Below are 16,795 nucleotides of genomic sequence, written 5' to 3' on the forward strand. Positions count from 1 at the left end.
TTCAAATAGCCCAATTTTGGCAGCAGATTTCGCTTACGGCCATACCACCTTGAGAACGCCCGAACTCGTCTGATCTCGGAAGCTAAGCAGGGTCGGGCCTGGTTAGTACTTGGATGGGAGACCGCCTGGGAATACCAAGTGCTGTAAGCTTTATTGTTTAAAAAAAAAAAAAAGAGTCAATGAAATGTTTCAAAAATCCTAAATTGTCTTTTTTCCCCTCAAAATTCCTGAAATAGTCTCTCAGTTTCTTCAGAAAGCCTGAAAGAGTCTCTTTTTTTTCTTCTTCAAATAGCCCAATTTTGGCTGCAGATTTCGCTTACGGCCATACCACCTTGAGAACGCCCGAACTCGTCTGATCTCGGAAGCTAAGCAGGGTCGGGCCTGGTTAGTACTTGGATGGGAGACCGCCTGGGAATACCAGGTGCTGTAAGCTTTATGTAGTTTACTACCCTAATGTTCTAACCATTCAAATAGCCCAATTTTGGCAGCAGATTTCGCTTACGGCCATACCACCTTGAGAACGCCCGAACTCGTCTGATCTCGGAAGCTAAGCAGGGTCGGGCCTGGTTAGTACTTGGATGGGAGACCGCCTGGGAATACCAGGTGCTGTAAGCTTTATGTAGTTTACTACCCTAATGTTCTAACCATTCAAATAGCCCAATTTTGGCAGGAGATTTCGCTTACGACCATACCACCTTGAGAACGCCCGAACTCGTCTGATCTCGGAAGCTAAGCAGGGTCGGGCCTGGTTAGTACTTGGATGGGAGACCGCCTGGGAATACCAGGTGCTGTAAGCTTTATGTAGTTTACTACCCTAATGTTCTAACCATTCAAATAGCCCAATTTTGGCAGCAGATTTCGCTTACGGCCATACCACCTTGAGAACGCCCGAACTCGTCTGATCTCGGAAGCTAAGCAGGGTCGGGCCTGGTTAGTACTTGGATGGGAGACCGCCTGTGAATACCAGGTGCTGTAAGCTTTATATAGTTTACTACCCTAATGTTCTAACCATTCAAATAGCCCAATTTTGGCAGCAGATTTCGCTTACGGCCATACCACCTTGAGAACGCCCGAACTCGTCTGGTCTCGGAAGCTAAGCAGGGTCGGGCCTGGTTAGTACTTGGATGGGAGACCGCCTGGGAATACCAGGTGCTGTAAGCTTTATATAGTTTACTACCCTAATGTTCTAACCATTCAAATAGCCCAATTTTGGCAGCAGATTTCGCTTACGGCCATACCACCTTGAGAACGCCCGAACTCGTCTGATCTCGGAAGCTAAGCAGGGTCGGGCCTGGTTAGTACTTGGATGGGAGACCGCCTGGGAATACCAGGTGCTGTAAGCTTTATATAGTTTACTACCCTAATGTTCTAACCATTCAAATAGCCCAATTTTGGCAGCAGATTTCGCTTACGGCCATACCACCTTGAGAACGCCCGAACTCGTCTGATCTCGGAAGCTAAGCAGGGTCGGGCCTGGTTAGTACTTGGATGGGAGACCGCCTGGGAATACCAGGTGCTGTAAGCTTTATATAGTTTACTACCCTAATGTTTTAACTATTCAAATAGCCCAATTTTGGCAGCAGATTTCGCTTACGGCCATACCACCTTGAGAACGCCCGAACTCGTCTGATCTCGGAAGCTAAGCAGGGTCGGGCCTGGTTAGTACTTGGATGGGAGACCGCCTGGGAATACCAGGTGCTGTAAGCTTTATATAGTTTACTACCCTAATGTTCTAACCATTCAAATAGCCCAATTTTGGCAGCAGATTTCGCTTACGGCCATACCACCTTGAGAACGCCCGAACTCGTCTGATCTCGGAAGCTAAGCAGGGTCGGGCCTGGTTAGTACTTGGATGGGAGACCGCCTGGGAATACCAGGTGCTGTAAGCTTTATATAGTTTACTACCCTAATGTTTTAACTATTCAAATAGCCCAATTTTGGCAGCAGATTTCGCTTACGGCCATACCACCTTGAGAACGCCCGAACTCGTCTGATCTCGGAAGCTAAGCAGGGTCGGGCCTGGTTAGTACTTGGATGGGAGACCGCCTGGGAATACCAGGTGCTGTAAGCTTTATTGTTTAAAAAAAAAAAAAAAAAAAAAGAGTCAATGAAATGTTTCAAAAATCCTAAATTGTCTTTTTTCCCCTCAAAATTCCTGAAATAGTCTCTCAGTTTCTTCAGAAAGCCTGAAAGAGTCTCTTTTTTTTCTTCTTCAAATAGCCCAATTTTGGCTGCAGATTTCGCTTACGGCCATACCACCTTGAGAACGCCCGAACTCGTCTGATCTCGGAAGCTAAGCAGGGTCGGGCCTGGTTAGTACTTGGATGGGAGACCGCCTGGGAATACCAGGTGCTGTAAGCTTTATGTAGTTTACTACCCTAATGTTCTAATCATTCAAATAGCCCAATTTTGGCAGCAGATTTCGCTTACGGCCATACCACCTTGAGAACGCCCGAACTCGTCTGATCTCGGAAGCTAAGCAGGGTCGGGCCTGGTTAGTACTTGGATGGGAGACCGCCTGGGAATACCAGGTGCTGTAAGCTTTATGTAGTTTACTACCCTAATGTTCTAACCATTCAAATAGCCCAATTTTGGCAGGAGATTTCGCTTACGACCATACCACCTTGAGAACGCCCGAACTCGTCTGATCTCGGAAGCTAAGCAGGGTCGGGCCTGGTTAGTACTTGGATGGGAGACCGCCTGGGAATACCAGGTGCTGTAAGCTTTATGTAGTTTACTACCCTAATGTTCTAACCATTCAAATAGCCCAATTTTGGCAGCAGATTTCGCTTACGGCCATACCACCTTGAGAACGCCCGAACTCGTCTGATCTCGGAAGCTAAGCAGGGTCGGGCCTGGTTAGTACTTGGATGGGAGACCGCCTGGGAATACCAGGTGCTGTAAGCTTTATTGTTTAAAAAAAAAAAAAAAAAAAAAGAGTCAATGAAATGTTTCAAAAATCCTAAATTGTCTTTTTTCCCCTCAAAATTCCTGAAATAGTCTCTCAGTTTCTTCAGAAAGCCTGAAAGAGTCTCTTTTTTTTCTTCTTCAAATAGCCCAATTTTGGCTGCAGATTTCGCTTACGGCCATACCACCTTGAGAACGCCCGAACTCGTCTCATCTCGGAAGCTAAGCAGGGTCGGGCCTGGTTAGTACTTGGATGGGAGACCGCCTGGGAATACCAGGTGCTGTAAGCTTTATGTAGTTTACTACCCTAATGTTCTAACCATTCAAATAGCCCAATTTTGGCAGCAGATTTCGCTTACGGCCATACCACCTTGAGAACGCCCGAACTCGTCTGATCTCGGAAGCTAAGCAGGGTCGGGCCTGGTTAGTACTTGGATGGGAGACCGCCTGGGAATACCAGGTGCTGTAAGCTTTATGTAGTTTACTACCCTAATGTTCTAACCATTCAAATAGCCCAATTTTGGCAGGAGATTTCGCTTACGACCATACCACCTTGAGAACGCCCGAACTCGTCTGATCTCGGAAGCTAAGCAGGGTCGGGCCTGGTTAGTACTTGGATGGGAGACCGCCTGGGAATACCAGGTGCTGTAAGCTTTATGTAGTTTACTACCCTAATGTTCTAACCATTCAAATAGCCCAATTTTGGCAACAGATTTCGCTTACGGCCATACCACCTTGAGAACGCCCGAACTCGTCTGATCTCGGAAGCTAAGCAGGGTCGGGCCTGGTTAGTACTTGGATGGGAGACCGCCTGGGAATACCAGGTGCTGTAAGCTTTATATAGTTTACTACCCTAATGTTCTAACCATTCAAATAGCCCAATTTTGGCAGCAGATTTCGCTTACGGCCATACCACCTTGAGAACGCCCGAACTCGTCTGATCTCGGAAGCTAAGCAGGGTCGGGCCTGGTTAGTACTTGGATGGGAGACCGCCTGGGAATACCAGGTGCTGTAAGCTTTATATAGTTTACTACCCTAATGTTTTAACTATTCAAATAGCCCAATTTTGGCAGCAGATTTCGCTTACGGCCATACCACCTTGAGAACGCCCGAACTCGTCTGATCTCGGAAGCTAAGCAGGGTCGGGCCTGGTTAGTACTTGGATGGGAGACCGCCTGGGAATACCAGGTGCTGTAAGCTTTATATAGTTTACTACCCTAATGTTCTAACCATTCAAATAGCCCAATTTTGGCAGCAGATTTCGCTTACGGCCATACCACCTTGAGAACGCCCGAACTCGTCTGATCTCGGAAGCTAAGCAGGGTCGGGCCTGGTTAGTACTTGGATGGGAGACCGCCTGGGAATAGCAGGTGCTGTAAGCTTTATATAGTTTACTACCCTAATGTTTCAACTATTCAAATAGCCCAATTTTGGCAGCAGATTTCGCTTACGGCCATACCACCTTGAGAACGCCCGAACTCGTCTGATCTCGGAAGCTAGGCAGGGTCGGGCCTGGTTAGTACTTGGATGGGAGACCGCCTGGGAATAGCAGGTGCTGTAAGCTTTATATAGTTTACTACCCTAATGTTTTAACTATTCAAATAGCCCAATTTTGGCAGCAGATTTCGCTTACGGCCATACCACCTTGAGAACGCCCGAACTCGTCTGATCTCGGAAGCTAAGCAGGGTCGGGCCTGGTTAGTACTTGGATGGGAGACCGCCTGGGAATACCAGGTGCTGTAAGCTTTATATAGTTTACTACCCTAATGTTCTAACCATTCAAATAGCCCAATTTTGGCAGCAGATTTCGCTTACGGCCATACCACCTTGAGAACGCCCGAACTCGTCTGATCTCGGAAGCTAAGCAGGGTCGGGCCTGGTTAGTACTTGGATGGGAGACCGCCTGGGAATACCAGGTGCTGTAAGCTTTATATAGTTTACTACCCTAATGTTTTAACTATTCAAATAGCCCAATTTTGGCAGCAGATTTCGCTTACGGCCATACCACCTTGAGAACGCCCGAACTCGTCTGATCTCGGAAGCTAAGCAGGGTCGGGCCTGGTTAGTACTTGGATGGGAGACCGCCTGGGAATACCAGGTGCTGTAAGCTTTATTGTTTAAAAAAAAAAAAAAGAGTCAATGAAATGTTTCAAAAATCCTAAATTGTCTTTTTTCCCCTCAAAATTCCTGAAATAGTCTCTCAGTTTCTTCAGAAAGCCTGAAAGAGTCTCTTTTTTTTCTTCTTCAAATAGCCCAATTTTGGCTGCAGATTTCGCTTACGGCCATACCACCTTGAGAACGCCCGAACTCGTCTGATCTCGGAAGCTAAGCAGGGTCGGGCCTGGTTAGTACTTGGATGGGAGACCGCCTGGGAATACCAGGTGCTGTAAGCTTTATGTAGTTTACTACCCTAATGTTCTAACCATTCAAATAGCCCAATTTTGGCAGCAGATTTCGCTTACGGCCATACCACCTTGAGAACGCCCGAACTCGTCTGATCTCGGAAGCTAAGCAGGGTCGGGCCTGGTTAGTACTTGGATGGGAGACCGCCTGGGAATACCAGGTGCTGTAAGCTTTATGTAGTTTACTACCCTAATGTTCTAACCATTCAAATAGCCCAATTTTGGCAGGAGATTTCGCTTACGACCATACCACCTTGAGAACGCCCGAACTCGTCTGATCTCGGAAGCTAAGCAGGGTCGGGCCTGGTTAGTACTTGGATGGGAGACCGCCTGGGAATACCAGGTGCTGTAAGCTTTATGTAGTTTACTACCCTAATGTTCTAACCATTCAAATAGCCCAATTTTGGCAGCAGATTTCGCTTACGGCCATACCACCTTGAGAACGCCCGAACTCGTCTGATCTCGGAAGCTAAGCAGGGTCGGGCCTGGTTAGTACTTGGATGGGAGACCGCCTGGGAATACCAGGTGCTGTAAGCTTTATATAGTTTACTACCCTAATGTTCTAACCATTCAAATAGCCCAATTTTGGCAGCAGATTTCGCTTACGGCCATACCACCTTGAGAACGCCCGAACTCGTCTGATCTCGGAAGCTAAGCAGGGTCGGGCCTGGTTAGTACTTGGATGGGAGACCGCCTGGGAATACCAGGTGCTGTAAGCTTTATATAGTTTACTACCCTAATGTTTTAACTATTCAAATAGCCCAATTTTGGCAGCAGATTTCGCTTACGGCCATACCACCTTGAGAACGCCCGAACTCGTCTGATCTCGGAAGCTAAGCAGGGTCGGGCCTGGTTAGTACTTGGATGGGAGACCGCCTGGGAATACCAGGTGCTGTAAGCTTTATATAGTTTACTACCCTAATGTTCTAACCATTCAAATAGCCCAATTTTGGCAGCAGATTTCGCTTACGGCCATACCACCTTGAGAACGCCCGAACTCGTCTGATCTCGGAAGCTAAGCAGGGTCGGGCCTGGTTAGTACTTGGATGGGAGACCGCCTGGGAATACCAGGTGCTGTAAGCTTTATATAGTTTACTACCCTAATGTTTTAACTATTCAAATAGCCCAATTTTGGCAGCAGATTTCGCTTACGGCCATACCACCTTGAGAACGCCCGAACTCGTCTGATCTCGGAAGCTAAGCAGGGTCGGGCCTGGTTAGTACTTGGATGGGAGACCGCCTGGGAATACCAGGTGCTGTAAGCTTTATATAGTTTACTACCCTAATGTTCTAACCATTCAAATAGCCCAATTTTGGCAGCAGATTTCGCTTACGGCCATACCACCTTGAGAACGCCCGAACTCGTCTGATCTCGGAAGCTAAGCAGGGTCGGGCCTGGTTAGTACTTGGATGGGAGACCGCCTGGGAATACCAGGTGCTGTAAGCTTTATATAGTTTACTACCCTAATGTTTTAACTATTCAAATAGCCCAATTTTGGCAGCAGATTTCGCTTACGGCCATACCACCTTGAGAACGCCCGAACTCGTCTGATCTCGGAAGCTAAGCAGGGTCGGGCCTGGTTAGTACTTGGATGGGAGACCGCCTGGGAATACCAAGTGCTGTAAGCTTTATTGTTTAAAAAAAAAAAAAAGAGTCAATGAAATGTTTCAAAAATCCTAAATTGTCTTTTTTCCCCTCAAAATTCCTGAAATAGTCTCTCAGTTTCTTCAGAAAGCCTGAAAGAGTCTCTTTTTTTTCTTCTTCAAATAGCCCAATTTTGGCTGCAGATTTCGCTTACGGCCATACCACCTTGAGAACGCCCGAACTCGTCTGATCTCGGAAGCTAAGCAGGGTCGGGCCTGGTTAGTACTTGGATGGGAGACCGCCTGGGAATACCAGGTGCTGTAAGCTTTATGTAGTTTACTACCCTAATGTTCTAACCATTCAAATAGCCCAATTTTGGCAGCAGATTTCGCTTACGGCCATACCACCTTGAGAACGCCCGAACTCGTCTGATCTCGGAAGCTAAGCAGGGTCGGGCCTGGTTAGTACTTGGATGGGAGACCGCCTGGGAATACCAGGTGCTGTAAGCTTTATGTAGTTTACTACCCTAATGTTCTAACCATTCAAATAGCCCAATTTTGGCAGGAGATTTCGCTTACGACCATACCACCTTGAGAACGCCCGAACTCGTCTGATCTCGGAAGCTAAGCAGGGTCGGGCCTGGTTAGTACTTGGATGGGAGACCGCCTGGGAATACCAGGTGCTGTAAGCTTTATGTAGTTTACTACCCTAATGTTCTAACCATTCAAATAGCCCAATTTTGGCAGCAGATTTCGCTTACGGCCATACCACCTTGAGAACGCCCGAACTCGTCTGATCTCGGAAGCTAAGCAGGGTCGGGCCTGGTTAGTACTTGGATGGGAGACCGCCTGTGAATACCAGGTGCTGTAAGCTTTATATAGTTTACTACCCTAATGTTCTAACCATTCAAATAGCCCAATTTTGGCAGCAGATTTCGCTTACGGCCATACCACCTTGAGAACGCCCGAACTCGTCTGGTCTCGGAAGCTAAGCAGGGTCGGGCCTGGTTAGTACTTGGATGGGAGACCGCCTGGGAATACCAGGTGCTGTAAGCTTTATATAGTTTACTACCCTAATGTTCTAACCATTCAAATAGCCCAATTTTGGCAGCAGATTTCGCTTACGGCCATACCACCTTGAGAACGCCCGAACTCGTCTGATCTCGGAAGCTAAGCAGGGTCGGGCCTGGTTAGTACTTGGATGGGAGACCGCCTGGGAATACCAGGTGCTGTAAGCTTTATATAGTTTACTACCCTAATGTTCTAACCATTCAAATAGCCCAATTTTGGCAGCAGATTTCGCTTACGGCCATACCACCTTGAGAACGCCCGAACTCGTCTGATCTCGGAAGCTAAGCAGGGTCGGGCCTGGTTAGTACTTGGATGGGAGACCGCCTGGGAATACCAGGTGCTGTAAGCTTTATATAGTTTACTACCCTAATGTTTTAACTATTCAAATAGCCCAATTTTGGCAGCAGATTTCGCTTACGGCCATACCACCTTGAGAACGCCCGAACTCGTCTGATCTCGGAAGCTAAGCAGGGTCGGGCCTGGTTAGTACTTGGATGGGAGACCGCCTGGGAATACCAGGTGCTGTAAGCTTTATATAGTTTACTACCCTAATGTTCTAACCATTCAAATAGCCCAATTTTGGCAGCAGATTTCGCTTACGGCCATACCACCTTGAGAACGCCCGAACTCGTCTGATCTCGGAAGCTAAGCAGGGTCGGGCCTGGTTAGTACTTGGATGGGAGACCGCCTGGGAATACCAGGTGCTGTAAGCTTTATATAGTTTACTACCCTAATGTTTTAACTATTCAAATAGCCCAATTTTGGCAGCAGATTTCGCTTACGGCCATACCACCTTGAGAACGCCCGAACTCGTCTGATCTCGGAAGCTAAGCAGGGTCGGGCCTGGTTAGTACTTGGATGGGAGACCGCCTGGGAATACCAGGTGCTGTAAGCTTTATTGTTTAAAAAAAAAAAAAAAAAAAAAGAGTCAATGAAATGTTTCAAAAATCCTAAATTGTCTTTTTTCCCCTCAAAATTCCTGAAATAGTCTCTCAGTTTCTTCAGAAAGCCTGAAAGAGTCTCTTTTTTTTCTTCTTCAAATAGCCCAATTTTGGCTGCAGATTTCGCTTACGGCCATACCACCTTGAGAACGCCCGAACTCGTCTGATCTCGGAAGCTAAGCAGGGTCGGGCCTGGTTAGTACTTGGATGGGAGACCGCCTGGGAATACCAGGTGCTGTAAGCTTTATGTAGTTTACTACCCTAATGTTCTAATCATTCAAATAGCCCAATTTTGGCAGCAGATTTCGCTTACGGCCATACCACCTTGAGAACGCCCGAACTCGTCTGATCTCGGAAGCTAAGCAGGGTCGGGCCTGGTTAGTACTTGGATGGGAGACCGCCTGGGAATACCAGGTGCTGTAAGCTTTATGTAGTTTACTACCCTAATGTTCTAACCATTCAAATAGCCCAATTTTGGCAGGAGATTTCGCTTACGACCATACCACCTTGAGAACGCCCGAACTCGTCTGATCTCGGAAGCTAAGCAGGGTCGGGCCTGGTTAGTACTTGGATGGGAGACCGCCTGGGAATACCAGGTGCTGTAAGCTTTATGTAGTTTACTACCCTAATGTTCTAACCATTCAAATAGCCCAATTTTGGCAGCAGATTTCGCTTACGGCCATACCACCTTGAGAACGCCCGAACTCGTCTGATCTCGGAAGCTAAGCAGGGTCGGGCCTGGTTAGTACTTGGATGGGAGACCGCCTGGGAATACCAGGTGCTGTAAGCTTTATTGTTTAAAAAAAAAAAAAAAAAAAAAGAGTCAATGAAATGTTTCAAAAATCCTAAATTGTCTTTTTTCCCCTCAAAATTCCTGAAATAGTCTCTCAGTTTCTTCAGAAAGCCTGAAAGAGTCTCTTTTTTTTCTTCTTCAAATAGCCCAATTTTGGCTGCAGATTTCGCTTACGGCCATACCACCTTGAGAACGCCCGAACTCGTCTCATCTCGGAAGCTAAGCAGGGTCGGGCCTGGTTAGTACTTGGATGGGAGACCGCCTGGGAATACCAGGTGCTGTAAGCTTTATGTAGTTTACTACCCTAATGTTCTAACCATTCAAATAGCCCAATTTTGGCAGCAGATTTCGCTTACGGCCATACCACCTTGAGAACGCCCGAACTCGTCTGATCTCGGAAGCTAAGCAGGGTCGGGCCTGGTTAGTACTTGGATGGGAGACCGCCTGGGAATACCAGGTGCTGTAAGCTTTATGTAGTTTACTACCCTAATGTTCTAACCATTCAAATAGCCCAATTTTGGCAGGAGATTTCGCTTACGACCATACCACCTTGAGAACGCCCGAACTCGTCTGATCTCGGAAGCTAAGCAGGGTCGGGCCTGGTTAGTACTTGGATGGGAGACCGCCTGGGAATACCAGGTGCTGTAAGCTTTATGTAGTTTACTACCCTAATGTTCTAACCATTCAAATAGCCCAATTTTGGCAACAGATTTCGCTTACGGCCATACCACCTTGAGAACGCCCGAACTCGTCTGATCTCGGAAGCTAAGCAGGGTCGGGCCTGGTTAGTACTTGGATGGGAGACCGCCTGGGAATACCAGGTGCTGTAAGCTTTATATAGTTTACTACCCTAATGTTCTAACCATTCAAATAGCCCAATTTTGGCAGCAGATTTCGCTTACGGCCATACCACCTTGAGAACGCCCGAACTCGTCTGATCTCGGAAGCTAAGCAGGGTCGGGCCTGGTTAGTACTTGGATGGGAGACCGCCTGGGAATACCAGGTGCTGTAAGCTTTATATAGTTTACTACCCTAATGTTTTAACTATTCAAATAGCCCAATTTTGGCAGCAGATTTCGCTTACGGCCATACCACCTTGAGAACGCCCGAACTCGTCTGATCTCGGAAGCTAAGCAGGGTCGGGCCTGGTTAGTACTTGGATGGGAGACCGCCTGGGAATACCAGGTGCTGTAAGCTTTATATAGTTTACTACCCTAATGTTCTAACCATTCAAATAGCCCAATTTTGGCAGCAGATTTCGCTTACGGCCATACCACCTTGAGAACGCCCGAACTCGTCTGATCTCGGAAGCTAAGCAGGGTCGGGCCTGGTTAGTACTTGGATGGGAGACCGCCTGGGAATAGCAGGTGCTGTAAGCTTTATATAGTTTACTACCCTAATGTTTCAACTATTCAAATAGCCCAATTTTGGCAGCAGATTTCGCTTACGGCCATACCACCTTGAGAACGCCCGAACTCGTCTGATCTCGGAAGCTAGGCAGGGTCGGGCCTGGTTAGTACTTGGATGGGAGACCGCCTGGGAATAGCAGGTGCTGTAAGCTTTATATAGTTTACTACCCTAATGTTTTAACTATTCAAATAGCCCAATTTTGGCAGCAGATTTCGCTTACGGCCATACCACCTTGAGAACGCCCGAACTCGTCTGATCTCGGAAGCTAAGCAGGGTCGGGCCTGGTTAGTACTTGGATGGGAGACCGCCTGGGAATACCAGGTGCTGTAAGCTTTATATAGTTTACTACCCTAATGTTCTAACCATTCAAATAGCCCAATTTTGGCAGCAGATTTCGCTTACGGCCATACCACCTTGAGAACGCCCGAACTCGTCTGATCTCGGAAGCTAAGCAGGGTCGGGCCTGGTTAGTACTTGGATGGGAGACCGCCTGGGAATACCAGGTGCTGTAAGCTTTATATAGTTTACTACCCTAATGTTTTAACTATTCAAATAGCCCAATTTTGGCAGCAGATTTCGCTTACGGCCATACCACCTTGAGAACGCCCGAACTCGTCTGATCTCGGAAGCTAAGCAGGGTCGGGCCTGGTTAGTACTTGGATGGGAGACCGCCTGGGAATACCAGGTGCTGTAAGCTTTATTGTTTAAAAAAAAAAAAAAGAGTCAATGAAATGTTTCAAAAATCCTAAATTGTCTTTTTTCCCCTCAAAATTCCTGAAATAGTCTCTCAGTTTCTTCAGAAAGCCTGAAAGAGTCTCTTTTTTTTCTTCTTCAAATAGCCCAATTTTGGCTGCAGATTTCGCTTACGGCCATACCACCTTGAGAACGCCCGAACTCGTCTGATCTCGGAAGCTAAGCAGGGTCGGGCCTGGTTAGTACTTGGATGGGAGACCGCCTGGGAATACCAGGTGCTGTAAGCTTTATGTAGTTTACTACCCTAATGTTCTAACCATTCAAATAGCCCAATTTTGGCAGCAGATTTCGCTTACGGCCATACCACCTTGAGAACGCCCGAACTCGTCTGATCTCGGAAGCTAAGCAGGGTCGGGCCTGGTTAGTACTTGGATGGGAGACCGCCTGGGAATACCAGGTGCTGTAAGCTTTATGTAGTTTACTACCCTAATGTTCTAACCATTCAAATAGCCCAATTTTGGCAGGAGATTTCGCTTACGACCATACCACCTTGAGAACGCCCGAACTCGTCTGATCTCGGAAGCTAAGCAGGGTCGGGCCTGGTTAGTACTTGGATGGGAGACCGCCTGGGAATACCAGGTGCTGTAAGCTTTATGTAGTTTACTACCCTAATGTTCTAACCATTCAAATAGCCCAATTTTGGCAGCAGATTTCGCTTACGGCCATACCACCTTGAGAACGCCCGAACTCGTCTGATCTCGGAAGCTAAGCAGGGTCGGGCCTGGTTAGTACTTGGATGGGAGACCGCCTGGGAATACCAGGTGCTGTAAGCTTTATATAGTTTACTACCCTAATGTTCTAACCATTCAAATAGCCCAATTTTGGCAGCAGATTTCGCTTACGGCCATACCACCTTGAGAACGCCCGAACTCGTCTGATCTCGGAAGCTAAGCAGGGTCGGGCCTGGTTAGTACTTGGATGGGAGACCGCCTGGGAATACCAGGTGCTGTAAGCTTTATATAGTTTACTACCCTAATGTTTTAACTATTCAAATAGCCCAATTTTGGCAGCAGATTTCGCTTACGGCCATACCACCTTGAGAACGCCCGAACTCGTCTGATCTCGGAAGCTAAGCAGGGTCGGGCCTGGTTAGTACTTGGATGGGAGACCGCCTGGGAATACCAGGTGCTGTAAGCTTTATATAGTTTACTACCCTAATGTTCTAACCATTCAAATAGCCCAATTTTGGCAGCAGATTTCGCTTACGGCCATACCACCTTGAGAACGCCCGAACTCGTCTGATCTCGGAAGCTAAGCAGGGTCGGGCCTGGTTAGTACTTGGATGGGAGACCGCCTGGGAATACCAGGTGCTGTAAGCTTTATATAGTTTACTACCCTAATGTTTTAACTATTCAAATAGCCCAATTTTGGCAGCAGATTTCGCTTACGGCCATACCACCTTGAGAACGCCCGAACTCGTCTGATCTCGGAAGCTAAGCAGGGTCGGGCCTGGTTAGTACTTGGATGGGAGACCGCCTGGGAATACCAGGTGCTGTAAGCTTTATATAGTTTACTACCCTAATGTTCTAACCATTCAAATAGCCCAATTTTGGCAGCAGATTTCGCTTACGGCCATACCACCTTGAGAACGCCCGAACTCGTCTGATCTCGGAAGCTAAGCAGGGTCGGGCCTGGTTAGTACTTGGATGGGAGACCGCCTGGGAATACCAGGTGCTGTAAGCTTTATATAGTTTACTACCCTAATGTTTTAACTATTCAAATAGCCCAATTTTGGCAGCAGATTTCGCTTACGGCCATACCACCTTGAGAACGCCCGAACTCGTCTGATCTCGGAAGCTAAGCAGGGTCGGGCCTGGTTAGTACTTGGATGGGAGACCGCCTGGGAATACCAGGTGCTGTAAGCTTTATTGTTTAAAAAAAAAAAAAAAAAAAAGAGTCAATGAAATGTTTCAAAAATCCTAAATTGTCTTTTTTCCCCTCAAAATTCCTGAAATAGTCTCTCAGTTTCTTCAGAAAGCCTGAAAGAGTCTCTTTTTTTTCTTCTTCAAATAGCCCAATTTTGGCTGCAGATTTCGCTTACGGCCATACCACCTTGAGAACGCCCGAACTCGTCTGATCTCGGAAGCTAAGCAGGGTCGGGCCTGGTTAGTACTTGGATGGGAGACCGCCTGGGAATACCAGGTGCTGTAAGCTTTATGTAGTTTACTACCCTAATGTTCTAATCATTCAAATAGCCCAATTTTGGCAGCAGATTTCGCTTACGGCCATACCACCTTGAGAACGCCCGAACTCGTCTGATCTCGGAAGCTAAGCAGGGTCGGGCCTGGTTAGTACTTGGATGGGAGACCGCCTGGGAATACCAGGTGCTGTAAGCTTTATGTAGTTTACTACCCTAATGTTCTAACCATTCAAATAGCCCAATTTTGGCAGGAGATTTCGCTTACGACCATACCACCTTGAGAACGCCCGAACTCGTCTGATCTCGGAAGCTAAGCAGGGTCGGGCCTGGTTAGTACTTGGATGGGAGACCGCCTGGGAATACCAGGTGCTGTAAGCTTTATGTAGTTTACTACCCTAATGTTCTAACCATTCAAATAGCCCAATTTTGGCAGCAGATTTCGCTTACGGCCATACCACCTTGAGAACGCCCGAACTCGTCTGATCTCGGAAGCTAAGCAGGGTCGGGCCTGGTTAGTACTTGGATGGGAGACCGCCTGGGAATACCAGGTGCTGTAAGCTTTATTGTTTAAAAAAAAAAAAAAAAAAAAGAGTCAATGAAATGTTTCAAAAATCCTAAATTGTCTTTTTTCCCCTCAAAATTCCTGAAATAGTCTCTCAGTTTCTTCAGAAAGCCTGAAAGAGTCTCTTTTTTTTCTTCTTCAAATAGCCCAATTTTGGCTGCAGATTTCGCTTACGGCCATACCACCTTGAGAACGCCCGAACTCGTCTCATCTCGGAAGCTAAGCAGGGTCGGGCCTGGTTAGTACTTGGATGGGAGACCGCCTGGGAATACCAGGTGCTGTAAGCTTTATGTAGTTTACTACCCTAATGTTCTAACCATTCAAATAGCCCAATTTTGGCAGCAGATTTCGCTTACGGCCATACCACCTTGAGAACGCCCGAACTCGTCTGATCTCGGAAGCTAAGCAGGGTCGGGCCTGGTTAGTACTTGGATGGGAGACCGCCTGGGAATACCAGGTGCTGTAAGCTTTATGTAGTTTACTACCCTAATGTTCTAACCATTCAAATAGCCCAATTTTGGCAGGAGATTTCGCTTACGACCATACCACCTTGAGAACGCCCGAACTCGTCTGATCTCGGAAGCTAAGCAGGGTCGGGCCTGGTTAGTACTTGGATGGGAGACCGCCTGGGAATACCAGGTGCTGTAAGCTTTATGTAGTTTACTACCCTAATGTTCTAACCATTCAAATAGCCCAATTTTGGCAACAGATTTCGCTTACGGCCATACCACCTTGAGAACGCCCGAACTCGTCTGATCTCGGAAGCTAAGCAGGGTCGGGCCTGGTTAGTACTTGGATGGGAGACCGCCTGGGAATACCAGGTGCTGTAAGCTTTATATAGTTTACTACCCTAATGTTCTAACCATTCAAATAGCCCAATTTTGGCAGCAGATTTCGCTTACGGCCATACCACCTTGAGAACGCCCGAACTCGTCTGATCTCGGAAGCTAAGCAGGGTCGGGCCTGGTTAGTACTTGGATGGGAGACCGCCTGGGAATACCAGGTGCTGTAAGCTTTATATAGTTTACTACCCTAATGTTTTAACTATTCAAATAGCCCAATTTTGGCAGCAGATTTCGCTTACGGCCATACCACCTTGAGAACGCCCGAACTCGTCTGATCTCGGAAGCTAAGCAGGGTCGGGCCTGGTTAGTACTTGGATGGGAGACCGCCTGGGAATACCAGGTGCTGTAAGCTTTATATAGTTTACTACCCTAATGTTCTAACCATTCAAATAGCCCAATTTTGGCAGCAGATTTCGCTTACGGCCATACCACCTTGAGAACGCCCGAACTCGTCTGATCTCGGAAGCTAAGCAGGGTCGGGCCTGGTTAGTACTTGGATGGGAGACCGCCTGGGAATACCAGGTGCTGTAAGCTTTATATAGTTTACTACCCTAATGTTTTAACTATTCAAATAGCCCAATTTTGGCAGCAGATTTCGCTTACGGCCATACCACCTTGAGAACGCCCGAACTCGTCTGATCTCGGAAGCTAAGCAGGGTCGGGCCTGGTTAGTACTTGGATGGGAGACCGCCTGGGAATACCAGGTGCTGTAAGCTTTATTGTTTAAAAAAAAAAAAAAGAGTCAATGAAATGTTTCAAAAATCCTAAATTGTCTTTTTTCCCCTCAAAATTCCTGAAATAGTCTCTCAGTTTCTTCAGAAAGCCTGAAAGAGTCTCTTTTTTTTCTTCTTCAAATAGCCCAATTTTGGCTGCAGATTTCGCTTACGGCCATACCACCTTGAGAACGCCCGAACTCGTCTGATCTCGGAAGCTAAGCAGGGTCGGGCCTGGTTAGTACTTGGATGGGAGACCGCCTGGGAATACCAGGTGCTGTAAGCTTTATGTAGTTTACTACCCTAATGTTCTAACCATTCAAATAGCCCAATTTTGGCAGCAGATTTCGCTTACGGCCATACCACCTTGAGAACGCCCGAACTCGTCTGATCTCGGAAGCTAAGCAGGGTCGGGCCTGGTTAGTACTTGGATGGGAGACCGCCTGGGAATACCAGGTGCTGTAAGCTTTATGTAGTTTACTACCCTAATGTTCTAACCATTCAAATAGCCCAATTTTGGCAGGAGATTTCGCTTACGACCATACCACCTTGAGAACGCCCGAACTCGTCTGATCTCGGAAGCTAAGCAGGGTCGGGCCTGGTTAGTACTTGGATGGGAGACCGCCTGGGAATACCAGGTGCTGTAAGCTTTATGTAGTTTACTACCCTAATGT

General features: G+C 47.3%; 86 non-coding genes across 86 annotated transcripts; all 86 read left to right on the forward strand.

Annotated features, from left to right (window-relative positions):
- The first annotated feature begins 31 nt into the window (after positions 1 to 31).
- On the forward strand, positions 32 to 150 carry LOC148988313 (5S ribosomal RNA). The gene has a single exon (XR_016163131.1). It is a non-coding gene; the product is annotated as a 5S ribosomal RNA (ribosomal RNA).
- A 164-nt stretch (positions 151 to 314) lies between these two features.
- Positions 315 to 433, forward strand: LOC148988314 (5S ribosomal RNA). Its single transcript, XR_016155469.1, has one exon. It is a non-coding gene; the product is annotated as a 5S ribosomal RNA (ribosomal RNA).
- A 63-nt stretch (positions 434 to 496) lies between these two features.
- On the forward strand, positions 497 to 615 carry LOC148988315 (5S ribosomal RNA). The gene has a single exon (XR_016155470.1). It is a non-coding gene; the product is annotated as a 5S ribosomal RNA (ribosomal RNA).
- A 63-nt stretch (positions 616 to 678) lies between these two features.
- Positions 679 to 797, forward strand: LOC148988316 (5S ribosomal RNA). The gene has a single exon (XR_016162923.1). It is a non-coding gene; the product is annotated as a 5S ribosomal RNA (ribosomal RNA).
- Positions 798 to 860: 63 nt separating this feature from the next.
- LOC148988317 (5S ribosomal RNA) lies at positions 861 to 979 on the forward strand. Its single transcript, XR_016161367.1, has one exon. It is a non-coding gene; the product is annotated as a 5S ribosomal RNA (ribosomal RNA).
- A 63-nt stretch (positions 980 to 1,042) lies between these two features.
- LOC148988318 (5S ribosomal RNA) lies at positions 1,043 to 1,161 on the forward strand. The gene has a single exon (XR_016161158.1). It is a non-coding gene; the product is annotated as a 5S ribosomal RNA (ribosomal RNA).
- A 63-nt stretch (positions 1,162 to 1,224) lies between these two features.
- LOC148988319 (5S ribosomal RNA) lies at positions 1,225 to 1,343 on the forward strand. Its single transcript, XR_016155471.1, has one exon. It is a non-coding gene; the product is annotated as a 5S ribosomal RNA (ribosomal RNA).
- A 63-nt stretch (positions 1,344 to 1,406) lies between these two features.
- Positions 1,407 to 1,525, forward strand: LOC148988320 (5S ribosomal RNA). The gene has a single exon (XR_016155472.1). It is a non-coding gene; the product is annotated as a 5S ribosomal RNA (ribosomal RNA).
- Positions 1,526 to 1,588: 63 nt separating this feature from the next.
- Positions 1,589 to 1,707, forward strand: LOC148988321 (5S ribosomal RNA). The gene has a single exon (XR_016155473.1). It is a non-coding gene; the product is annotated as a 5S ribosomal RNA (ribosomal RNA).
- A 63-nt stretch (positions 1,708 to 1,770) lies between these two features.
- On the forward strand, positions 1,771 to 1,889 carry LOC148988322 (5S ribosomal RNA). The gene has a single exon (XR_016155474.1). It is a non-coding gene; the product is annotated as a 5S ribosomal RNA (ribosomal RNA).
- A 63-nt stretch (positions 1,890 to 1,952) lies between these two features.
- Positions 1,953 to 2,071, forward strand: LOC148988323 (5S ribosomal RNA). Its single transcript, XR_016155475.1, has one exon. It is a non-coding gene; the product is annotated as a 5S ribosomal RNA (ribosomal RNA).
- A 171-nt stretch (positions 2,072 to 2,242) lies between these two features.
- On the forward strand, positions 2,243 to 2,361 carry LOC148988324 (5S ribosomal RNA). The gene has a single exon (XR_016155476.1). It is a non-coding gene; the product is annotated as a 5S ribosomal RNA (ribosomal RNA).
- Positions 2,362 to 2,424: 63 nt separating this feature from the next.
- On the forward strand, positions 2,425 to 2,543 carry LOC148988325 (5S ribosomal RNA). Its single transcript, XR_016155477.1, has one exon. It is a non-coding gene; the product is annotated as a 5S ribosomal RNA (ribosomal RNA).
- Positions 2,544 to 2,606: 63 nt separating this feature from the next.
- LOC148988326 (5S ribosomal RNA) lies at positions 2,607 to 2,725 on the forward strand. Its single transcript, XR_016162924.1, has one exon. It is a non-coding gene; the product is annotated as a 5S ribosomal RNA (ribosomal RNA).
- Positions 2,726 to 2,788: 63 nt separating this feature from the next.
- Positions 2,789 to 2,907, forward strand: LOC148988327 (5S ribosomal RNA). The gene has a single exon (XR_016155478.1). It is a non-coding gene; the product is annotated as a 5S ribosomal RNA (ribosomal RNA).
- Positions 2,908 to 3,078: 171 nt separating this feature from the next.
- LOC148988328 (5S ribosomal RNA) lies at positions 3,079 to 3,197 on the forward strand. Its single transcript, XR_016163781.1, has one exon. It is a non-coding gene; the product is annotated as a 5S ribosomal RNA (ribosomal RNA).
- A 63-nt stretch (positions 3,198 to 3,260) lies between these two features.
- LOC148988329 (5S ribosomal RNA) lies at positions 3,261 to 3,379 on the forward strand. Its single transcript, XR_016155480.1, has one exon. It is a non-coding gene; the product is annotated as a 5S ribosomal RNA (ribosomal RNA).
- A 63-nt stretch (positions 3,380 to 3,442) lies between these two features.
- Positions 3,443 to 3,561, forward strand: LOC148988330 (5S ribosomal RNA). Its single transcript, XR_016162925.1, has one exon. It is a non-coding gene; the product is annotated as a 5S ribosomal RNA (ribosomal RNA).
- A 63-nt stretch (positions 3,562 to 3,624) lies between these two features.
- Positions 3,625 to 3,743, forward strand: LOC148988331 (5S ribosomal RNA). Its single transcript, XR_016155481.1, has one exon. It is a non-coding gene; the product is annotated as a 5S ribosomal RNA (ribosomal RNA).
- Positions 3,744 to 3,806: 63 nt separating this feature from the next.
- LOC148988332 (5S ribosomal RNA) lies at positions 3,807 to 3,925 on the forward strand. Its single transcript, XR_016155482.1, has one exon. It is a non-coding gene; the product is annotated as a 5S ribosomal RNA (ribosomal RNA).
- Positions 3,926 to 3,988: 63 nt separating this feature from the next.
- Positions 3,989 to 4,107, forward strand: LOC148988333 (5S ribosomal RNA). Its single transcript, XR_016155483.1, has one exon. It is a non-coding gene; the product is annotated as a 5S ribosomal RNA (ribosomal RNA).
- Positions 4,108 to 4,170: 63 nt separating this feature from the next.
- Positions 4,171 to 4,289, forward strand: LOC148988334 (5S ribosomal RNA). The gene has a single exon (XR_016162296.1). It is a non-coding gene; the product is annotated as a 5S ribosomal RNA (ribosomal RNA).
- A 63-nt stretch (positions 4,290 to 4,352) lies between these two features.
- On the forward strand, positions 4,353 to 4,471 carry LOC148988335 (5S ribosomal RNA). The gene has a single exon (XR_016163990.1). It is a non-coding gene; the product is annotated as a 5S ribosomal RNA (ribosomal RNA).
- A 63-nt stretch (positions 4,472 to 4,534) lies between these two features.
- Positions 4,535 to 4,653, forward strand: LOC148988336 (5S ribosomal RNA). Its single transcript, XR_016155484.1, has one exon. It is a non-coding gene; the product is annotated as a 5S ribosomal RNA (ribosomal RNA).
- A 63-nt stretch (positions 4,654 to 4,716) lies between these two features.
- On the forward strand, positions 4,717 to 4,835 carry LOC148988337 (5S ribosomal RNA). Its single transcript, XR_016155485.1, has one exon. It is a non-coding gene; the product is annotated as a 5S ribosomal RNA (ribosomal RNA).
- Positions 4,836 to 4,898: 63 nt separating this feature from the next.
- On the forward strand, positions 4,899 to 5,017 carry LOC148988338 (5S ribosomal RNA). The gene has a single exon (XR_016155486.1). It is a non-coding gene; the product is annotated as a 5S ribosomal RNA (ribosomal RNA).
- A 164-nt stretch (positions 5,018 to 5,181) lies between these two features.
- On the forward strand, positions 5,182 to 5,300 carry LOC148988339 (5S ribosomal RNA). The gene has a single exon (XR_016155487.1). It is a non-coding gene; the product is annotated as a 5S ribosomal RNA (ribosomal RNA).
- A 63-nt stretch (positions 5,301 to 5,363) lies between these two features.
- Positions 5,364 to 5,482, forward strand: LOC148988340 (5S ribosomal RNA). Its single transcript, XR_016155488.1, has one exon. It is a non-coding gene; the product is annotated as a 5S ribosomal RNA (ribosomal RNA).
- Positions 5,483 to 5,545: 63 nt separating this feature from the next.
- On the forward strand, positions 5,546 to 5,664 carry LOC148988341 (5S ribosomal RNA). The gene has a single exon (XR_016162926.1). It is a non-coding gene; the product is annotated as a 5S ribosomal RNA (ribosomal RNA).
- Positions 5,665 to 5,727: 63 nt separating this feature from the next.
- On the forward strand, positions 5,728 to 5,846 carry LOC148988342 (5S ribosomal RNA). Its single transcript, XR_016155489.1, has one exon. It is a non-coding gene; the product is annotated as a 5S ribosomal RNA (ribosomal RNA).
- Positions 5,847 to 5,909: 63 nt separating this feature from the next.
- LOC148988343 (5S ribosomal RNA) lies at positions 5,910 to 6,028 on the forward strand. The gene has a single exon (XR_016155492.1). It is a non-coding gene; the product is annotated as a 5S ribosomal RNA (ribosomal RNA).
- A 63-nt stretch (positions 6,029 to 6,091) lies between these two features.
- On the forward strand, positions 6,092 to 6,210 carry LOC148988344 (5S ribosomal RNA). The gene has a single exon (XR_016155493.1). It is a non-coding gene; the product is annotated as a 5S ribosomal RNA (ribosomal RNA).
- A 63-nt stretch (positions 6,211 to 6,273) lies between these two features.
- On the forward strand, positions 6,274 to 6,392 carry LOC148988345 (5S ribosomal RNA). Its single transcript, XR_016155494.1, has one exon. It is a non-coding gene; the product is annotated as a 5S ribosomal RNA (ribosomal RNA).
- Positions 6,393 to 6,455: 63 nt separating this feature from the next.
- On the forward strand, positions 6,456 to 6,574 carry LOC148988346 (5S ribosomal RNA). Its single transcript, XR_016155495.1, has one exon. It is a non-coding gene; the product is annotated as a 5S ribosomal RNA (ribosomal RNA).
- Positions 6,575 to 6,637: 63 nt separating this feature from the next.
- LOC148988347 (5S ribosomal RNA) lies at positions 6,638 to 6,756 on the forward strand. The gene has a single exon (XR_016155496.1). It is a non-coding gene; the product is annotated as a 5S ribosomal RNA (ribosomal RNA).
- Positions 6,757 to 6,819: 63 nt separating this feature from the next.
- LOC148988348 (5S ribosomal RNA) lies at positions 6,820 to 6,938 on the forward strand. The gene has a single exon (XR_016163132.1). It is a non-coding gene; the product is annotated as a 5S ribosomal RNA (ribosomal RNA).
- A 164-nt stretch (positions 6,939 to 7,102) lies between these two features.
- Positions 7,103 to 7,221, forward strand: LOC148988349 (5S ribosomal RNA). Its single transcript, XR_016155497.1, has one exon. It is a non-coding gene; the product is annotated as a 5S ribosomal RNA (ribosomal RNA).
- A 63-nt stretch (positions 7,222 to 7,284) lies between these two features.
- On the forward strand, positions 7,285 to 7,403 carry LOC148988350 (5S ribosomal RNA). Its single transcript, XR_016155498.1, has one exon. It is a non-coding gene; the product is annotated as a 5S ribosomal RNA (ribosomal RNA).
- A 63-nt stretch (positions 7,404 to 7,466) lies between these two features.
- On the forward strand, positions 7,467 to 7,585 carry LOC148988351 (5S ribosomal RNA). The gene has a single exon (XR_016162927.1). It is a non-coding gene; the product is annotated as a 5S ribosomal RNA (ribosomal RNA).
- Positions 7,586 to 7,648: 63 nt separating this feature from the next.
- LOC148988352 (5S ribosomal RNA) lies at positions 7,649 to 7,767 on the forward strand. The gene has a single exon (XR_016161368.1). It is a non-coding gene; the product is annotated as a 5S ribosomal RNA (ribosomal RNA).
- Positions 7,768 to 7,830: 63 nt separating this feature from the next.
- LOC148988353 (5S ribosomal RNA) lies at positions 7,831 to 7,949 on the forward strand. Its single transcript, XR_016161159.1, has one exon. It is a non-coding gene; the product is annotated as a 5S ribosomal RNA (ribosomal RNA).
- A 63-nt stretch (positions 7,950 to 8,012) lies between these two features.
- Positions 8,013 to 8,131, forward strand: LOC148988354 (5S ribosomal RNA). Its single transcript, XR_016155499.1, has one exon. It is a non-coding gene; the product is annotated as a 5S ribosomal RNA (ribosomal RNA).
- Positions 8,132 to 8,194: 63 nt separating this feature from the next.
- Positions 8,195 to 8,313, forward strand: LOC148988355 (5S ribosomal RNA). The gene has a single exon (XR_016155500.1). It is a non-coding gene; the product is annotated as a 5S ribosomal RNA (ribosomal RNA).
- A 63-nt stretch (positions 8,314 to 8,376) lies between these two features.
- Positions 8,377 to 8,495, forward strand: LOC148988356 (5S ribosomal RNA). The gene has a single exon (XR_016155501.1). It is a non-coding gene; the product is annotated as a 5S ribosomal RNA (ribosomal RNA).
- Positions 8,496 to 8,558: 63 nt separating this feature from the next.
- On the forward strand, positions 8,559 to 8,677 carry LOC148988357 (5S ribosomal RNA). Its single transcript, XR_016155503.1, has one exon. It is a non-coding gene; the product is annotated as a 5S ribosomal RNA (ribosomal RNA).
- A 63-nt stretch (positions 8,678 to 8,740) lies between these two features.
- LOC148988358 (5S ribosomal RNA) lies at positions 8,741 to 8,859 on the forward strand. The gene has a single exon (XR_016155504.1). It is a non-coding gene; the product is annotated as a 5S ribosomal RNA (ribosomal RNA).
- Positions 8,860 to 9,030: 171 nt separating this feature from the next.
- On the forward strand, positions 9,031 to 9,149 carry LOC148988359 (5S ribosomal RNA). Its single transcript, XR_016155505.1, has one exon. It is a non-coding gene; the product is annotated as a 5S ribosomal RNA (ribosomal RNA).
- Positions 9,150 to 9,212: 63 nt separating this feature from the next.
- LOC148988360 (5S ribosomal RNA) lies at positions 9,213 to 9,331 on the forward strand. The gene has a single exon (XR_016155506.1). It is a non-coding gene; the product is annotated as a 5S ribosomal RNA (ribosomal RNA).
- A 63-nt stretch (positions 9,332 to 9,394) lies between these two features.
- Positions 9,395 to 9,513, forward strand: LOC148988361 (5S ribosomal RNA). Its single transcript, XR_016162928.1, has one exon. It is a non-coding gene; the product is annotated as a 5S ribosomal RNA (ribosomal RNA).
- Positions 9,514 to 9,576: 63 nt separating this feature from the next.
- On the forward strand, positions 9,577 to 9,695 carry LOC148988362 (5S ribosomal RNA). The gene has a single exon (XR_016155507.1). It is a non-coding gene; the product is annotated as a 5S ribosomal RNA (ribosomal RNA).
- A 171-nt stretch (positions 9,696 to 9,866) lies between these two features.
- On the forward strand, positions 9,867 to 9,985 carry LOC148988363 (5S ribosomal RNA). The gene has a single exon (XR_016163783.1). It is a non-coding gene; the product is annotated as a 5S ribosomal RNA (ribosomal RNA).
- A 63-nt stretch (positions 9,986 to 10,048) lies between these two features.
- LOC148988364 (5S ribosomal RNA) lies at positions 10,049 to 10,167 on the forward strand. Its single transcript, XR_016155508.1, has one exon. It is a non-coding gene; the product is annotated as a 5S ribosomal RNA (ribosomal RNA).
- A 63-nt stretch (positions 10,168 to 10,230) lies between these two features.
- On the forward strand, positions 10,231 to 10,349 carry LOC148988365 (5S ribosomal RNA). The gene has a single exon (XR_016162929.1). It is a non-coding gene; the product is annotated as a 5S ribosomal RNA (ribosomal RNA).
- A 63-nt stretch (positions 10,350 to 10,412) lies between these two features.
- LOC148988366 (5S ribosomal RNA) lies at positions 10,413 to 10,531 on the forward strand. The gene has a single exon (XR_016155509.1). It is a non-coding gene; the product is annotated as a 5S ribosomal RNA (ribosomal RNA).
- A 63-nt stretch (positions 10,532 to 10,594) lies between these two features.
- Positions 10,595 to 10,713, forward strand: LOC148988367 (5S ribosomal RNA). The gene has a single exon (XR_016155510.1). It is a non-coding gene; the product is annotated as a 5S ribosomal RNA (ribosomal RNA).
- Positions 10,714 to 10,776: 63 nt separating this feature from the next.
- On the forward strand, positions 10,777 to 10,895 carry LOC148988368 (5S ribosomal RNA). The gene has a single exon (XR_016155511.1). It is a non-coding gene; the product is annotated as a 5S ribosomal RNA (ribosomal RNA).
- Positions 10,896 to 10,958: 63 nt separating this feature from the next.
- On the forward strand, positions 10,959 to 11,077 carry LOC148988369 (5S ribosomal RNA). Its single transcript, XR_016162297.1, has one exon. It is a non-coding gene; the product is annotated as a 5S ribosomal RNA (ribosomal RNA).
- Positions 11,078 to 11,140: 63 nt separating this feature from the next.
- On the forward strand, positions 11,141 to 11,259 carry LOC148988370 (5S ribosomal RNA). The gene has a single exon (XR_016163992.1). It is a non-coding gene; the product is annotated as a 5S ribosomal RNA (ribosomal RNA).
- A 63-nt stretch (positions 11,260 to 11,322) lies between these two features.
- Positions 11,323 to 11,441, forward strand: LOC148988371 (5S ribosomal RNA). The gene has a single exon (XR_016155512.1). It is a non-coding gene; the product is annotated as a 5S ribosomal RNA (ribosomal RNA).
- Positions 11,442 to 11,504: 63 nt separating this feature from the next.
- Positions 11,505 to 11,623, forward strand: LOC148988372 (5S ribosomal RNA). Its single transcript, XR_016155514.1, has one exon. It is a non-coding gene; the product is annotated as a 5S ribosomal RNA (ribosomal RNA).
- Positions 11,624 to 11,686: 63 nt separating this feature from the next.
- LOC148988373 (5S ribosomal RNA) lies at positions 11,687 to 11,805 on the forward strand. The gene has a single exon (XR_016155515.1). It is a non-coding gene; the product is annotated as a 5S ribosomal RNA (ribosomal RNA).
- Positions 11,806 to 11,969: 164 nt separating this feature from the next.
- Positions 11,970 to 12,088, forward strand: LOC148988374 (5S ribosomal RNA). The gene has a single exon (XR_016155516.1). It is a non-coding gene; the product is annotated as a 5S ribosomal RNA (ribosomal RNA).
- A 63-nt stretch (positions 12,089 to 12,151) lies between these two features.
- Positions 12,152 to 12,270, forward strand: LOC148988375 (5S ribosomal RNA). The gene has a single exon (XR_016155517.1). It is a non-coding gene; the product is annotated as a 5S ribosomal RNA (ribosomal RNA).
- A 63-nt stretch (positions 12,271 to 12,333) lies between these two features.
- Positions 12,334 to 12,452, forward strand: LOC148988376 (5S ribosomal RNA). Its single transcript, XR_016162931.1, has one exon. It is a non-coding gene; the product is annotated as a 5S ribosomal RNA (ribosomal RNA).
- A 63-nt stretch (positions 12,453 to 12,515) lies between these two features.
- LOC148988377 (5S ribosomal RNA) lies at positions 12,516 to 12,634 on the forward strand. The gene has a single exon (XR_016155518.1). It is a non-coding gene; the product is annotated as a 5S ribosomal RNA (ribosomal RNA).
- A 63-nt stretch (positions 12,635 to 12,697) lies between these two features.
- On the forward strand, positions 12,698 to 12,816 carry LOC148988378 (5S ribosomal RNA). The gene has a single exon (XR_016155520.1). It is a non-coding gene; the product is annotated as a 5S ribosomal RNA (ribosomal RNA).
- Positions 12,817 to 12,879: 63 nt separating this feature from the next.
- LOC148988379 (5S ribosomal RNA) lies at positions 12,880 to 12,998 on the forward strand. Its single transcript, XR_016155521.1, has one exon. It is a non-coding gene; the product is annotated as a 5S ribosomal RNA (ribosomal RNA).
- A 63-nt stretch (positions 12,999 to 13,061) lies between these two features.
- On the forward strand, positions 13,062 to 13,180 carry LOC148988380 (5S ribosomal RNA). Its single transcript, XR_016155522.1, has one exon. It is a non-coding gene; the product is annotated as a 5S ribosomal RNA (ribosomal RNA).
- Positions 13,181 to 13,243: 63 nt separating this feature from the next.
- Positions 13,244 to 13,362, forward strand: LOC148988381 (5S ribosomal RNA). The gene has a single exon (XR_016155523.1). It is a non-coding gene; the product is annotated as a 5S ribosomal RNA (ribosomal RNA).
- A 63-nt stretch (positions 13,363 to 13,425) lies between these two features.
- On the forward strand, positions 13,426 to 13,544 carry LOC148988382 (5S ribosomal RNA). Its single transcript, XR_016155524.1, has one exon. It is a non-coding gene; the product is annotated as a 5S ribosomal RNA (ribosomal RNA).
- A 63-nt stretch (positions 13,545 to 13,607) lies between these two features.
- LOC148988383 (5S ribosomal RNA) lies at positions 13,608 to 13,726 on the forward strand. The gene has a single exon (XR_016155526.1). It is a non-coding gene; the product is annotated as a 5S ribosomal RNA (ribosomal RNA).
- Positions 13,727 to 13,896: 170 nt separating this feature from the next.
- LOC148988384 (5S ribosomal RNA) lies at positions 13,897 to 14,015 on the forward strand. The gene has a single exon (XR_016155527.1). It is a non-coding gene; the product is annotated as a 5S ribosomal RNA (ribosomal RNA).
- A 63-nt stretch (positions 14,016 to 14,078) lies between these two features.
- LOC148988385 (5S ribosomal RNA) lies at positions 14,079 to 14,197 on the forward strand. The gene has a single exon (XR_016155528.1). It is a non-coding gene; the product is annotated as a 5S ribosomal RNA (ribosomal RNA).
- A 63-nt stretch (positions 14,198 to 14,260) lies between these two features.
- LOC148988386 (5S ribosomal RNA) lies at positions 14,261 to 14,379 on the forward strand. Its single transcript, XR_016162932.1, has one exon. It is a non-coding gene; the product is annotated as a 5S ribosomal RNA (ribosomal RNA).
- Positions 14,380 to 14,442: 63 nt separating this feature from the next.
- LOC148988387 (5S ribosomal RNA) lies at positions 14,443 to 14,561 on the forward strand. Its single transcript, XR_016155529.1, has one exon. It is a non-coding gene; the product is annotated as a 5S ribosomal RNA (ribosomal RNA).
- Positions 14,562 to 14,731: 170 nt separating this feature from the next.
- Positions 14,732 to 14,850, forward strand: LOC148988388 (5S ribosomal RNA). The gene has a single exon (XR_016163784.1). It is a non-coding gene; the product is annotated as a 5S ribosomal RNA (ribosomal RNA).
- Positions 14,851 to 14,913: 63 nt separating this feature from the next.
- LOC148988389 (5S ribosomal RNA) lies at positions 14,914 to 15,032 on the forward strand. The gene has a single exon (XR_016155530.1). It is a non-coding gene; the product is annotated as a 5S ribosomal RNA (ribosomal RNA).
- A 63-nt stretch (positions 15,033 to 15,095) lies between these two features.
- Positions 15,096 to 15,214, forward strand: LOC148988390 (5S ribosomal RNA). Its single transcript, XR_016162933.1, has one exon. It is a non-coding gene; the product is annotated as a 5S ribosomal RNA (ribosomal RNA).
- Positions 15,215 to 15,277: 63 nt separating this feature from the next.
- On the forward strand, positions 15,278 to 15,396 carry LOC148988391 (5S ribosomal RNA). The gene has a single exon (XR_016155531.1). It is a non-coding gene; the product is annotated as a 5S ribosomal RNA (ribosomal RNA).
- A 63-nt stretch (positions 15,397 to 15,459) lies between these two features.
- LOC148988392 (5S ribosomal RNA) lies at positions 15,460 to 15,578 on the forward strand. The gene has a single exon (XR_016155532.1). It is a non-coding gene; the product is annotated as a 5S ribosomal RNA (ribosomal RNA).
- A 63-nt stretch (positions 15,579 to 15,641) lies between these two features.
- LOC148988393 (5S ribosomal RNA) lies at positions 15,642 to 15,760 on the forward strand. The gene has a single exon (XR_016155533.1). It is a non-coding gene; the product is annotated as a 5S ribosomal RNA (ribosomal RNA).
- A 63-nt stretch (positions 15,761 to 15,823) lies between these two features.
- Positions 15,824 to 15,942, forward strand: LOC148988394 (5S ribosomal RNA). Its single transcript, XR_016155534.1, has one exon. It is a non-coding gene; the product is annotated as a 5S ribosomal RNA (ribosomal RNA).
- A 63-nt stretch (positions 15,943 to 16,005) lies between these two features.
- LOC148988395 (5S ribosomal RNA) lies at positions 16,006 to 16,124 on the forward strand. The gene has a single exon (XR_016155535.1). It is a non-coding gene; the product is annotated as a 5S ribosomal RNA (ribosomal RNA).
- Positions 16,125 to 16,288: 164 nt separating this feature from the next.
- Positions 16,289 to 16,407, forward strand: LOC148988396 (5S ribosomal RNA). The gene has a single exon (XR_016155537.1). It is a non-coding gene; the product is annotated as a 5S ribosomal RNA (ribosomal RNA).
- Positions 16,408 to 16,470: 63 nt separating this feature from the next.
- On the forward strand, positions 16,471 to 16,589 carry LOC148988397 (5S ribosomal RNA). The gene has a single exon (XR_016155538.1). It is a non-coding gene; the product is annotated as a 5S ribosomal RNA (ribosomal RNA).
- Positions 16,590 to 16,652: 63 nt separating this feature from the next.
- On the forward strand, positions 16,653 to 16,771 carry LOC148988398 (5S ribosomal RNA). Its single transcript, XR_016162934.1, has one exon. It is a non-coding gene; the product is annotated as a 5S ribosomal RNA (ribosomal RNA).
- Positions 16,772 to 16,795: the final 24 nt, after the last annotated feature.

This window comes from Pimephales promelas, chromosome 3 (genome assembly GCF_988280905.1).
Source record: "Pimephales promelas chromosome 3, fPimPro1.hap1.1, whole genome shotgun sequence".
Taxonomy (NCBI): domain Eukaryota; kingdom Metazoa; phylum Chordata; class Actinopteri; order Cypriniformes; family Leuciscidae; genus Pimephales; species Pimephales promelas.